Below are 8,572 nucleotides of genomic sequence, written 5' to 3' on the forward strand. Positions count from 1 at the left end.
TCTCAGCAAGCAGGGATGGTGACAATGAAGGGCAGTCATTTCCTGGATAGTGACTGTTCTAGTTTGCTAGCTGCTGGGAATATGATATACCAGAAACAGAATGGCTCTAAAAAGGGGAATTTAATAAGTTGCTCATTTATAGTTTTAAGGCCAAGAAAATGACCCAATTAAAACAAGTTTATAGAAATGTCCAATCTAAGACATCCAGGAAAAGATACCTTGGTTCAAGAAGGCCGATGATTTTCAGGGTTTCTCTCTCAACTGGAAGGGCACATGGTGAAGTCTGCTAGCTTTCTCTTCTGGCTTCTTGTTTCATGAGCTCCCTGGAAGGCGTTTTCCTTCTTCATCTCCAAAAGTCACTGACTGGTGGACTCTCTGCTTCATGGTCCCATGGCATTCTGAAGCTTTCTTCAAAATACTTTTTCTTTCATAGGATTCCAGTAAACTAATCAAGACCCACTTAGAATGGGGAGGATCCTAGTTGCATTTTTGCCTGTATCCTCTCACTGCTTGGAGGATACTCACAAGAAGTACACAACAGAGCATGCAAAATAAAACCCAGCTGTCTAGTATGAGGATCAGGAGTGAACACATGGGAATTCAAAAGTACCAGGCAGATCACAGAGAAGAGGAAGAACAGGAAAACAATCACATTAAATTGTGTTTGAAGTCTTGGACCTACCAAAGAGCTACTGGTAAATGGGCCTTAAATTTAATACACTTAAGTCACAAACCCAGAGCTTCAAAACTGAACTAAGAATAGCACTGCTCAGGCTCCAGGCTGGCCACAGGATTATATAAACACAAAACAGATGAAAAGAGTACTGTAAAGGCTTTGAAAATTGAACTGATGCTGGAACCAAAGCTCACAGAAGTCACATAGAAACTAGTAGGATGAATCTACCCAAGTCAATTCCTGCTAATACAAAACAAAAATCAGCATTCTACACAGCATTTAAATAGGAGACTCTGAGTGAAATAGTATTCACAATTTTCAACATACAAACCAAAATTCCTCAGCGTGTGAAGAAGCAGACATCTTGCTGAGGAGAAGTTAACTGAGGCAACCCGTTGAGATATACAGATGTTGGAATTATCAGACAAAGCTTTTAAAGCAACTATTAAAACTATGCACCCAGAACTGAGTTGAATTGAAAATTAGAGTCTTGGCAAAGATACAGAAAAATTTTTTTATATATTTAAAGAAGAAGTGAATGGAAATTTTAGAAATGAAAACAACCAAAATTAAAATGTCACTAGATTGATTCAGCATAAGACCTGAAAAAGCCAGGGAACTTGAAGTTAGACCAGTAGAAACTGACCCAACCTAGCAACAGAGAGCAAAATTATTTGGGAAAAAAGCAAAAGACCTTTCCAATAGATTGGGACCTGTGGCACAATAGCAAAAAAATTAACATTTATGTCATTGGAGATACAGAAAGAGAGAGAAAAGAGAATGAAGCTGAAGAAAAATTGAAGACGTAACTAAAACCTTCCCAAATTAGATGAAAAACATGAATTTCCAAGGTCAAGAAGCTCAGCAAATGCTAAACAGTATGAGCTCTGAAGAATTCAAGCACAGATTTATCACAATCAAACTGCTGAAAATTTCCAAGGTCAAGAAGCTCAGCAAATGCTAAACAGTATGAGCTCTGAAGAATTCAAGCACAGATTTATCACAATCAAACTGCTGAAAATAAAAGTCAAAGTTACCCGAAAGAAGCTACATGAAAACCAATGAATTATGTACAAGGGAACAACAGTTCAAATGACTGCACATTTCTGATCAAAAAACAAGGAGGCCAGCAGGAAATTGCAAAACACTTTTAAAGTACTGGAAAAAATAAGTACTCTCAACTCAAAATTCCATATCCAACAAAAATATCATTCATGATTGGAGGCAAAATAAAGAAATTCCCAGATAAAGGAAGATTGAGAGAATTTACTACCATCAGGCTTGCTCAAAAAGAAACGTTAGAAGATCTTTTTCAGATGGAAAGAAATGATAGCACAGGTAAACCTGAAAATAGAGGAATAAAGGGAAAGAAATAAAAATGATAAATATTAGTTAAATATGACAGACTGCTTTCTTCTCTTATGTTCATTATCTTATGAAGCTAATTGAAAGCAAAAATTATAAGAAGTTTTGATAGGGTTTTCAATGAAAACAAAAGCTGTTTCTTTGAAAAAAATTAAATTGATAAGCTGCTAGCAATGTTGACAAAGAAAAAAGAGAAAAATGCAAATTGTCGGTGTCAGGAATGAAAGAGAAGGTATTATGACAGATGTCATGGATATTAAAGAAAATAATAAGGAAATATTACCCAATATCTCTATGCACACAACTTTGGCAACTTAGCTCAAATAAACCAATTCTTTTAAATTCATGAATTACCAAAATTTCTCCAATAATTAGATAACCAAAAAATAACACAAATCATCCTATATCTACTAGAGATGCTGAACTTTCAGATATAAATCTTTAGGGAAAAAATTAAAAAAGACTTTCAGGCCCAGAAGAATTCATTGGAAAATTCTACTAAACACTTAAAGAATATGTAACATCAATTCTACATTTTATCTTCCGAATATAGAAGAGAAGCCACAAGTACCCAACTCATTTTATAATGACAGTATTATTCTGATACTAAATCTAGATAAATGCAGAAGAAGAAAAAATTACAGAACAATTGCCTCCATGAACAGAGACACAAAAACCCTTACACACGCAAAAATCAATAAATTGAATCCAGCAAAATGTAACCAAAATGATGTGGAGTTTATTCTACAAATGTAAGGCTGGTTCAATATTTGAACAGTACCAGTGTAGCTCATCATATTAACAGACTAAAGAAGAAAAATCACATGGCAATATCAATCAATGCAGAAGAAAATCATATGGCAAAATTCGGTATACATACATGATAAAAACTCTTTAGCCAGCTAGAAATACAAGGCAACTTTCTTAACAGTATAAAGGGCATTTTCAAAAAACCTCCCATTATATTTAATGGTTAATGTTCTAGTTTGCTAGCTGCCAGAATGCAACACACCAGAGACAGTTTGACTTTCAATAAAAGGGGATTTACTTAGTTAACGTATAGTTCTTCAGAGGAAAGGCAGCTAACTTCCAACTGAGGTTCTTTCTTATGTGGGAAGGCACAGTGCAGTCTCTGCTGACTTTCTATCAGCAGAGTTGTTGGCCTCTGGGTTCCAACAACTTTCCCTGGGTTGATTCCTTTCTGCATCTCCAAAGGCCTGGGCTGAGCTGTGAGTGCTGAGATGAGGTATGCTGAGCTGTTTAGTCTGTGCTATGTTGAGTCTCTCATTTAAGCACCAGCCAATTAAATCAAACATCATTCATTGCAGCAGGCATGCCTCCTAGCCAACTGCAGATGTAATGAGCAACAGATGAGGTTCACATACCATTGGCTTATGTCCACAGCAATAGAACTAGGCATCTTTACCTAGCCAAGTTGACACCTGAATCTAACTACCACAGTTAATGTCTGTATGCTTTAAGGCATGTCTAAAGGAAATGATGTCCAATCTTACCACTCCTATCCAACATCATGCTGGAAGTTCTAGCCAGTGAAATAAGGCAAGAAAAAGGAAGAAAGTACATAACAATCTGAAAGGGTTATGTAGAAAGGGAGAAATAAAACTATCTTTGGTAAACAACATGATTGTCCACATAAATTAGTTTTACAATATCAAATGATAAAAGTTCAAGGCTTAAAAGAATCAAATGTACTTGTATAGTCTATCAATAAGTGATTGGAAATGACAACTTTTTAACTTACAGAAGATAAAAAAGGAAAAGAAAATATTTAGCAGTAGAATCTGTATGCTGGAAACTATAAAATACAAATGAAAGAAAGAAAAAGTGGCCTACATAAATGGAGGATATATTACTTGTTCATGGATTGGAAGATTCTATATTGTTAAGCTTTCTGTTCTCTTCAATTCGATATATAGGTTCAATGTAATCCCAATCTATATTCTAGCAAGATATTTTCTAAATTTCAACAAATCAATTAAAAATTTATATGGAAAACTATGTACCTATAATAGCCAGTTCAATACTGAAATAGAAGAAAATTGGAAAACTCATACCACTTGATTTCAAGACTTACAATAGATCAATACTAATAAAAATAGTGTGTTATAGGTGAGTGGATACAGAGATCAATAGAAATTATAGAAATAAACCCACAAGAATGTGACCACTGATTTTTTAGAAAATCAATTCAATTGAGTAGAGATAGAGTTTCAACAGATTGTGCTGGAACCATTGGAAATCTGTACATAAAAAATAATCTTCAACAAAATCTTCATACATTTTAGAAAAATTAACTCAAAATGGATCATAGATCAAAATGGAAAATGGAAAGCAATTAAACTTTTAGAAGGTAACATAAGAGAAAATTATTGTGATATTGAGTTAGGCATGAAACTCTTGGCATAATACCAAAAGCATGATCCATAAAAGAAAAAAAAATTGGACTTTATCAAAATTTTAAAAACATACTGCTTGGTGAAAGACACTGTTAAAAGAATGAAAAGATAAGCTATAGAATGAGAGAAAATATTTGCAAATGGCATTTATTTGTGAAGGACCAGAATATATAAAGAACTCTCAAATTTCAATAGTAACAAAACAAACTACCTAAAATGGTTGAAATCTTATAAAAACCCTGATCCAAAGATACATGGGTGGAAAAAATGCAGATAATATGTTCAATACATTGGCCATTACATAATTACAACTTAATACCACTTTGAAAATTCATAACGCCATTAGCTGGTGGTGAACATACGAAGCAACTGGAACTTTCAAAAGCTGATGGTGGTAATGCAAAATGCTACAGCAACTCTGGAAGACCACGTGACAAATTTTCATAAAGTCAAAGACACAGCTACCATAAAGCCTTACTCTTAGATAAACGAAAACGCACGCTTACTCAAAAACTTTACATAAATATTTATAGCAGCTATGTGAATAATTTTCAAAAACTGAAGAAATACCAACTGTCCTTAGCAAGTGAATGAATAAACTGTGGTACATCTATACAATGGAATACTTTCTCAGCAACAGTAAATCTCAAAGCTATTTTACTCAGCATGGTAGTTAGTTTCAGTTGTCAACTTGGCCAGGTGAAGGCACCTAGTTCTGTTGCTGTGGACATGAGCCAATGGTACATGAACCTCATCTGTGGCTCATTACATCTGCAGGCAGCTAAGAGGCATGCCTGCTGTAATGAATGATGTTTGATTTAATTGGTTGGGGCTTAAATTAGAGAGCTCAATGTAGCACAACTCAAGCAGCTGAGCATGCCTCATCTCAGCACTCGACACTCAGCCCAGGCCTTTGGAGATGCAGAAAGGAATCACCCCAGGGAAGGTCGTTGGAATCCAGATTGTCCTGTGCCTTCCCAGGTAAGAAAAACCTCAGTTGAAAGTTAGCTGCCTTTACTCTGAAGAACTATACGTTAACTATAGAAATCCCCTTTTATTGAAAGCCAATCTGTCTCTGATGTGTTGCATTCTGACAGCTAGCAAACTAGAACACTAAGCAAAGGAGGCCAGTCTCAAAAGGATGTATGTGGCATGATTCCATTTACATAAAATTCTGGAGAAGGCAAAATTACAAGCCCAAAGAACAGTAGTTGCCAGGATTCAGGGATGGGGAGAGGGTCTGACAGAATAAGGGAATGTTTGAAAGTGATGGAATTCCTACATCCTAATTGTGTGGTGGCCACACAAATTTATACATGTGGCAAAACTCAGGACTGTACATTCTCCCCAAAATGAAAATCCAATGCCTGTGTATTAAAAATAGTAATAATAAGGAGGACAGGTTCTTGTTCCAGTTTGCTAGCTACAGGAATGCAATAAATCAGACATGAAATGGCTTTTTAAAAAGGGGAATTTAATAAATTGCTAGTTTACAGTTCTAAGGTCAATAAAATGTTCCAATTAAAACAAGTCCATAGAAATGTCCAATCTAAGGCATCCAGGGAAAGATACCCCGGTTCAAGGAGTCCGATGAAGTTCAGGGTTTTTCTCTCAAGTGAGAAGGCACATGGCAAACACAGTCAGGGTTTCTCTCTCATCTGGAAAGGCACATGGTGAACACAGCATCATCTACTAGCTTTCTCTCCCGACTTCCTATTTCATGATGCTGTCTGGAAGACATTTTCCTTCTACATCTCCAAAGGTCGCTGACTGGTGGACTCTCTGTTTCTTGTGGCTATGTCATTCTGCAGCATTCTTTGTCATCCTTCTCTGCTCTCTCCAAATCTCTTACTTTCTCCAAAATGTTTCCTCCTTTATAGGATCCCATTAAATTAATCAGGACCCACCTGGAACAGATGGAGACATGTCTCCACCTAATCAGGTTTAATAGCTACACTGATTGAGCCACATCTCCATGGAGATAAACTAATTAAAGTTTCCAACATATAGTACTGAATAGGGATTAGATGAAATGGCTGCCTTTACAAAATGGGATTAGGATTAAAACATGGTATTTCTAGCCAGTTTTCAAACTAGCACAGTTCTGAATTCAAACAGGCTTGAATTTTAAAACTTTATCTCACTTTCACCATCTTATATGCATTTAAGTTTTAATACCTCTAGGTAACTAAATGTCCATATAGTGGAAGTATAATGGTACATATTTTATAGGTTAGCTATAAGGAATGTAAGAAATAATCCCTGTGATATGGAAAGCATTCATTTAGTATTGATGATTATTATGATATTGGGAACTTTATATGCATATCCTTACTTCTTGTTTGAACCATATATTGAACTATATTTTATGCAAGTTTTACAGATAAGAAAACTTATGTACTTTTCATACTGACAGTAAGCTTAGAGCCATGCCTTGAATTCAGGACTTGGATTCCATAATCCTTGCTCTCTTAACTAGCCTTATGGTTTCTACTGTCTAGTATCCTGCTGACCTTTTCAAGGTTTGATTTGATTAGAACCAAAGTTCAGGTGTAAGCATGGAAACTGGGAAGAAAAGAGGAGCATGAGGCAAATTCTGAAGGTAAAACAAAGGGATTTACTGCTTATGAAGGCCAAAAGAGTTAAAAGGTGACTTAAAAATAGCATGCTAGTTTGGAGACTGGGTGTCTTGATTACATAATGGTACTATTGACAGAGAAGAAGTTGAGAAAGAGCCAATGTAGGAAATTAGGCAGCAGCAGCTGAGGATCTATGTTTTGAACTCATTAAGTTTAAGACATGGACAAGATATGCAGGAGGAGAAGTCCTGTAGTACACTGACATTAGACCTCAAGCACAGAGGCAGGACTGAGCACACATACTTGGTAGTCAACGTTGCAGCAAGGACACTTGGAGTCAGGAGAATAGTTTCCTGAAACAGCACCAGGAGAGAAAAGTAGAATGGCTGAGCTTCATGTTCACTCTGTGTCTAATATGACTTGTTCCTATTAAAATATTTGATATGAGAAAATAAATGTGGGAAATATGTAAGTAATTTTCCTCAAGCAAAAGAAAGGATGATCTTTGTCTTTTAGCAGTAAGTCAGTTTGGAGTTCATTTAAAATTAACAGAGTGGCAGATATTTTTTTCACCTTTTGGGCCTTTCTTTATGTCTTCCAAGATATAATTTATGAAAAAAAAATGTTTTATATCAATGAGACTTAAAAAAGGGCATTGTATTCTGGGTAAAAATGGAAATTGTACAAATGCAACATAGGGAGTGATGAGCAGCGATTAAGAAAAAATAAAAAAGCCTCTATAGCTTCTTGTAATGTGTGTATGTGTATGTCTGCTTGTAAACATGGGAAGAATTAAGAGAGATGTAAGTTCTCTTTAAATTAGAGAAAAAATGGCATAGAACATGTTCAGGGTTTTCCTGACTTGATAAACTTCTCTCATTTATATTTTCTCATTTATTCTTTAATTGTCACTAAAATTACCTTGGCAAAACTAGCCAAATTATATGACTATGAGATGGAAGAACAGCATTGCTTTTTATCACAAATTATTTTTCTTAGCTATGTAAGTATAAAAATAGTTGAATGATTTGGGAATAAACAATGCAATAGATGAAAATGTTTTATTGATTTAATTTCCAATAACATGAATGCATACTTCTAAATTAATATATTAAAAATAAAACTAATGTCACATCTATCCAGCATCTCAATGAAAAAAAAAAGCAAAAATACAGAAAATCAAAACATAATAAAACAGAAAATAATAGTTTTGAGCACATGAACAGTCACTAAAAGTAACCAAGTATCATGCCACGAGGTCAGATAGTTTCTTGGGATTGCTTCAGTTGAACAAACTGTCTTATTCAAGGTCACATATCCTCTTCTGGGGGTCCCTCTTCATCCATTGATTGATCAATGCAGAGGTATAAAAGCTTACCCAAAAAAAAAAAAAAAAAAGCTTACCCAACTTGGGACCACTTTGAAGGGCCAAACCTATTCTAGCAGTCACTGTGGAAATGAGCAGACGTCTTATTCCTGTGTCCAAAACCACTTCCTTCCCTCCCATCTGGAGTGTTGATTCCAAGAGTATTCAC

This window comes from Tamandua tetradactyla, chromosome 3 (assembly GCF_023851605.1).
Source record: "Tamandua tetradactyla isolate mTamTet1 chromosome 3, mTamTet1.pri, whole genome shotgun sequence".
Taxonomy (NCBI): Eukaryota; Metazoa; Chordata; class Mammalia; order Pilosa; family Myrmecophagidae; genus Tamandua; species Tamandua tetradactyla.